Raw genomic sequence first — 7,448 nt, forward strand, 5'->3', positions numbered from 1 at the left:
GAAATTTTTACTCGGTATTTTGGGAACGTTGCACATAATCCACAAGTGTTGTCATTAACATACTCTCATCTAGCAATTTCATTTGTCATATTTGTTTATTGTTCTCACTACTCCATATAAAAACATATGTAATTTAAATCTAAGATTAATATTGTTAGTGATACATTAAAAGATGAAAAATACTTTTATAAAAGATGGTTGATATTTCTAATAATTAGCAATTATAAGCAGCAAATTAACAAAATTATAATATGATCCGATGATTACCATCATATATTTGGAAATTCATATTAATACTATATAACTAACAATTTTGCACCAAAAAATCCCAACTCTCCAAGTTAAGCAAATGGTGTAATTATAGTTTTGTTGACATATATTTATTATTGTAATAGTAACTAGGAAAGGACCCCTCCTTCGCGTGGATTATGACTCTTCAACAAAATTTAAATGTGACTACTTAAAATAGGTGCAAAGCAAACAAAACAAATACCTCTAAGTTGGTGGTAAAAAGTTTGTTTTTGTATTTGCTTAAAGCCAAAGCATTTGCATGTCGAACGTGACCAAGATCTGTCATTCCGTGTTTAGGCTCTCAATTCACATCCACTAGATATCATGGATTCAGCCAATCCTAAAAAAAAAAACTTTTTAACAAGGAAATTTCTGACAGTTTTAAAAAATGATCTTATTTTCCTAAAATCACAAATGAAATGGTATTGGATGGAATAGGTAAAGAAAAAAAATTAATATAGAATAGCATGAGTAAGTATAATTACCAAAGTAGAATGTATTAGTAAAAACTTGAGGTATCCTAAATCTTTTCCCTACATCATACACTAAGAAATGGATACTCACTTTAAATTTTTTATTAAAAAGACATCATATTTCAAGAAATCCACACAAATACAATAATGTAAATTACTTATATTAGGATGACATTCCCATAATTGGACATAGTTTTGAAAGTTAAGAGCTATGATAAGTAGAAATGGAAGTAAATGCTAAAAAAAACCGAATAAATAAAGTCCGTTGATATTTTTTGCATTTATCCTTTCACAAAAATTTTATGGTAAGTTTAGATTATAGCATCCTACTTTCATTTCCTTGTATTATTATCTTATTTACACACCGTACTTTGAAAACTTTACCTAGTATTACATTGTACTTTAGATTTTTTTATTACCAAGAAACTGTATTTTAAAAAATCTATCCAGTGCTCCAATTATATCTTAGAACATTTCTATAGTAGATTTTTCAAAAAAAAACATGATTCAATAAGAAAAATGAAAGTGGAATGAAATACTATAAAAATGCATATTACTAATTTCTCATTTAACCCTTTATGAAATAAATCGAAGTAGAACGATATATATTAAGCAAAGAAATAAAGTAGGTGAGTCAGCTGTGTTTCCATAATGTGAAGTTCTACCTGATCTTCCTAATTCTTATGAAATAAGCAGGAAAGCAAATAAATGTAACCAAAAGAGAAATGAATCAAAGGAAACCTTTACTTAAATGATTATACTAACTGATCTCAGAGAAACAATTGCCTAGAAACATGTAATAAAATACCAAATACTTTGTATAAGCAACAAAATTCCATTTTCTACAAGAATCATGATATTTTAGGTGTTGTGATTTTAAACAGACTCAAATTGTGATGTATGAATGTTAGGAAAGTAATCAACTTTCACCTTAATCCCACCAAATCCTTTAAGTAGTAAAGGACTTGAAATTTGTACCTGGATAACATTTCAAATAAATAGAAGCAGATTATAACATTTTCACATTAAAACAACCTAATTTCAATTCCTAATAAAAAAACTGAGTTTAATCAAAAACTAATTCTCTTAAACATTTCCTCGAACACATGGTATGCCATATTGACCTAAAAATAAAGAAAGCTAAAATTCCAACACCTATATATTCATCTACTCTACCACTGTAAAAACATCTCACATATGGTAAACGCTTATTTCTTTTTAACAAAAGAAAATTTTTTAAATGAGAATTGGAAGCTTATAAATAGTTACATGTACATGTCTAATTTCCTTAGCTTGACAATGAGATACTCTCCCATCTACCCCAACACGTCCAATTTCATATAAAAGCTATGAAAATTATAAAAAAATAGTAAAATTTCGAGATACCTAAAAAGAAGCCGACAATGGAGGTAGAGAATTACCTTCTGACCTAATAATTGGGATTAGAACTACCGATTATGGAAGGAGGTCTGGTCTTTTAAGCTTCGGTTAGTGGTTAATCTAGAGAAAAATGAATCGAAGTTGAATAGATAAAACACCACCTTATCTACATCTGATTGCGTTATTCACCACCAACATACCTGACTTTATCCATAAAAATATCGATTCTCAGAATTTGTAGAATCGCAGACGAAGGTTTCCTTTAATGACATGCAATGATTTTTCGATCTTCAATAGAGAAAAACATTGAATCAACTGTTGGTGGTTCACAAAAAGAAAACCAAAACGCATCGGATTTGAAGCACAATCGTCAAGTCGCCGCCGGAGACAAAGGCGTCAAGTTATGAATACCATAAGCTTCTTTCACCGAAGTCAGTATTACCGAAAGGGGCGATGGTGGTGACGAGTTTTTTTCTTAGAGAAAGACGAAGATAGAAAGATAAGGAAGAGACAAATACAAAGGATTAGATACATGTCAAAATAAGCGGTGGAGTTGATTACATTGGAATATGAGAACGATGATCGACTCCAAACTGTTGGTGGTACTCAAGCAAAGCTGACCACATAAGCCACAACTCCAAACCTGATATTTTAAACAAGCATTTTAGGAATTTATTGTATGATAAATATTTAATTTTGCAACAGACCCAAAATTATATATATATATATATATATATATATATATATATATATATATATATATATATATATATATATATATATATATATATATATATATATATATATATATATATATAGTAGTTTAAATAAGAACCACAAAAGATCAAGAACCCTAAGAACCCCCATTAGTTAGTAAATATTTACATTATATTCTTATTAAACATGTGAAAATCCTACTTTTTTGTCTTTTTGAAACAAAAAGGGCAAAATTGTAATTTTTGTAGTATAAATTTCATTTTTATATACTCTAATATTTAAACAGAAAACTTATAACTTACAAGTTTATACAGTCTATTTATAGTTTAGTTCACAAAATTCACAACATAATACAAATCATTTTACAATAATTCACAAACTAAAAGAAATCAAAAATTCAAACTCTTCTAATACCACCACCACCACACGCTGCCACCAACCACCTGTACCAGTATCGCAACCAACATTTTCTTCTAAATCAGATCTGTAAATAAAGTCATGCATTAATAACTTAAATACTACATTCACAGTCTAATAAAACCATTTATTTCACTTGTTTTGAATTTAATGCAAAACTATTATTAAAATTCATGTATTCTTACATGCTTATACAACACAAAAAATTAAATATATTCAGAAGAAAATTAACAAAAAAAATTATACATAAATCATTTACATTCTAAATTGTGAATTTAATATATTAAGCTGTCAATAAAATTTGCATTATTTCAAAAGCAAACAAAAAAATTATAAAATAATCGCAACTTAATGTCAATTCATTCACAGCTTAATACAAATCTGTAAATAAAGTCATACATTAATAACTTAAATACTAAATTCACAGTCTAATAAAACCATTTGTTTCACTTACTTTTAATTTAATACAAAATTATTATTAAAAACTAATGTATTTTTACATATTTATACAACACAAAAAATAAATATTTAGAAGAAAATTAACAAAAAACTTTATACATAAATCATTCATATTTTAAATTATGAATTTAATATATTAAGTCGTGAATAAAATTTATATTATTTCAAAAGAAAACAAAAAAGTTATAAAATAATTATACCTAAATGTCCATTTATTCACATATTAATAAAATCAATTCATAATTTAATACACAAAATTCACAGCTTAATATAGTCAATTCATAGTCTAAGAAAAAAAACCAAAGTTTAATGCAATCAATACACAGTTTAAAATACAAAAATCACAGTTTAGTACACAAAATTCGAAGTTTAATATACAAAAAGTATGCATCCACAACCAAATTTTCAACTTAACGCTCTTTATATAGTCAATTCAAAGATTATACACAAAATTCATAGCTTAATATAAGTAACTCTATAGTTTCATACACATAATTCATAGTTTAATCCAGTCAATTTATAAATCAAACAGAAAGTTCACAACTTAATGCAGTCAATTCATAGTTTAAGAAGAAATTTCAAAGTTTAATACAATCAATTCACAGTTTAAAACACAAAACTTACAGCTTAGTACACTAAATTCATATTTTAATACACAAAAGGTAGTATTCAAATCCATATTATCAACTTAAAACACTTATTACAATTAATACATAATTTAATCTAGAAAATTTAGAAACTAGTATAATAAATTCAAAGTTTAATTAAAAAAATTATACATTGATATTGCCATATTTATACATATTTTTAGGCAATATTTAATTACATTTCTATTAATATTTTGGCCATTTATATAGAATAATGGTACTTATAAGTTTAATTTGTTATTTTGCAGCCAAATAGAAGCATCTTCGAAGATATGGACTGAAATTCACAGAATATGGAGGATTGAAGAAAAGAAGAACGGAAAATCACCCAAAAGACGTACTCACGACATGAATTCTTAGGAATTCACAACGTGAGTGGAGAGTTTTAGAAGATACGCATGCGGGTGGAAGAGTGCTTGTCGAACACAGTTATCTCATATTCACGACGTGAATCCTTATGGTTCACGACGTGAACTCAGGAAATCAGAAAACTATAAATTCCCTTGCCCATTACGATTTAGGAGACATTTGGATGGCTTAGAAGGGATCCTAGAGATGAATTTCAGAGGAAGAGAAGATCTGGAAGTTGGTTTTAACACCAAGGAAGAAGAAGTTCATAAATTGGTTTATAGATTGGTACACTTAAACATGTCTTTGATTATAGTTTTTGTTTGTTTAGTTGTTATTATGTCCAGCTAAATCTAGCTGCTTATGTTAGCTAGATGAAGCTGGAACTCATGGTTTTAATGCATTAGATTTGACTTTACTTGTTGGTAATATGCTTGTGTTGATTGATTTTACCTAGCATGTTTAATTTAAATACTTGATTGCTTTAAATTCTTGTTCTGTGTAGTTAGTGAATACAAATCTGCATGAATTTGAATACCTAATAATTCAGTGAACACTAGTTTATTAGAGCTAAGATCAAACTAATCTTAGATAAGTAATTGAATCATTGAATTAAGTTGTGCTAGAGAATTCATATTATGACTGTAATTGTGTTTTGATTAATCAATCTTTCATGGCTCCAATCTTAAATTCTTGTTCTGTGTAGTTAGTGAATACAAATCTGCATGAATTTGAATACCTAATAATTCAGTGAACACTAGTTTATTAGAGCTAAGATCAAACTAATCTTAGATAAGTAATTGAATCATTGAATTAAGTTGTGCTAGAGAATTCATATTATGACTGTAATTGTGTTTTGATTAATCAATCTTTCATGGCTCCAATCTTATTTGGTAATTGATTATGTATTAACTATTGTGTGACCATACATAGATTTACACGAATTGATTAATAATTAGTAGATTTAGAACTAAATTTCTAATACTTCATTAATTGGTAACCAACAGTAGTAGTCATAGTAATGTATAACCATTGAGTGAAAGTGGACTCGAACAAACAAAAGTGTTTTGTTTATTGATTGTGTTTGTTAAAGAATTAAGCTTATCTAAACTTGCAAAATTAGATAAAAACCCGTCCTTTGTTAGTAATTAGGTTAATTTAGTAGTAGATAAATTAATTATTCAACAACGTTCCTTATGATCGACACCTGACTTACCCAACTATTCTATAATTCGACGAGGTACACTGCCTAGGTGCATTTTAGTTAGTTAAGTTAGTTAGGTTATAAATTTAAAATTAGTGGGTACTTTTGTGCACATCAATTTTTTGGTGACATTGCCGAGGAACGGCTTAGATAATTATTAGTTTGTTTGCTTTAAATTAATCGATCCTTTTTGTAGGGTAAAACCTGCAAGAAGTTACTTTTCTGTTTTAATTTTTTTTCTACATTACAGGATTCACGATGTGAACCTTTAAGATTCACGACGTGAGAACTGAAGTCCTTAGTTTTGTGTATTTCAGTTCGTTTTTCTTAGTTCACCTTTACGTTTTATCATTTTATTTCAGGAATTCATGACCAGAGGTTCTAACACACCTTTGGTGCCACCACTTGAAGATCCCGAGTCTACAATTCACAAAAAGAAGGATAAGAGCGTGAAAGAAGATCAAACACCAAAGAAGACACCTTTACAAGAATTCAAATCAGTGTTCTCAAAGAATTCGGGGAAGAAAACGGGGGAGTCAAGTTCATCTTCAAAGGACAAGAGCAAGCTTGAACACTTGGATCAAATACCCTTCCAAACCAAGTCTGAATACGATACTGAGCCTGAATTTGAATTACATACAAGTGAACCCGAGAACGAGCCAAGGAACAAGATGGCGAATATTGAAGAAATGTCTATGGGAGCTTACAGAAAAAGAATTCGAGATGACGTTGGTCCAGGCTTAGTACAACCTGTCATTCCTGCCACTGCCACATTCGAGCTGAAAGGACATATCCTTTCTGCACTAAAGGATATCCCATTCTATGGGAAAGATCATGAGGATGTGTTCAAGTACTTAAATGAAGTGAATGACATTGCTAATGACTTCAATGTCCTGAATGTTAACAGAGATATCGTCTTGCTAAGGATGCTTCCTGTTAATTTTAAAGGAGCTGCAAAGGATTGGTTAAAAGCACTTACACCTGGTACAATAACTACTTGGGCTCAAATGCGTGAGCAGTTTCCAGACCAATTCTGTCCACCATCCAAGATAGCTAAACTCAAGAAAGCAATAGCCAATTTTGAGCAAAACCCAGGGGAGTCACTTTACGAAGCATGGGAGTGTTATAAAGGGTTGTTAAGGAATTGTCCTTAACATGACCTTAACACTCAACAAGAAGTGTCCATATTCTATGACGGGGTCAATGTGATGACAAGACAACTCCTTGATTCTCAATGACCACTTACAAAGAAAAATCTGGGCAAAGTCAAGGAATTAGACGAAGAATTTGCAAAACATTCTCGTGAATACCACAATCCAAGGAATGAAAGCATGAAAGGAGTTAGGATGCACAAACTGAATAGATGGCTACTGTGATGGCAATGCTTAACACTGTGGATAAGAGATTGACACAAATGGACCAATCAATTCATGCAATTCGAGTTGGTTGCGAGAGATGTAATGGCCCACATTTGACAAAAGATTACAACTTGGATGAATATGGAAACAAGAA

General features: G+C 29.6%; 1 non-coding gene across 1 annotated transcript; it reads right to left on the reverse strand.

The window, feature by feature from the left end:
- Positions 1–6,991: 6,991 nt before the first annotated feature.
- On the reverse strand, positions 6,992–7,098 carry LOC111892093 (small nucleolar RNA R71). Its single transcript, XR_002850429.1, has one exon. It is a non-coding gene; the product is annotated as a small nucleolar RNA R71 (small nucleolar RNA).
- Positions 7,099–7,448: the final 350 nt, after the last annotated feature.

The sequence above is a fragment of the Lactuca sativa genome, chromosome 1 (assembly GCF_002870075.4).
Source record: "Lactuca sativa cultivar Salinas chromosome 1, Lsat_Salinas_v11, whole genome shotgun sequence".
Taxonomy (NCBI): Eukaryota; Viridiplantae; Streptophyta; class Magnoliopsida; order Asterales; family Asteraceae; genus Lactuca; species Lactuca sativa.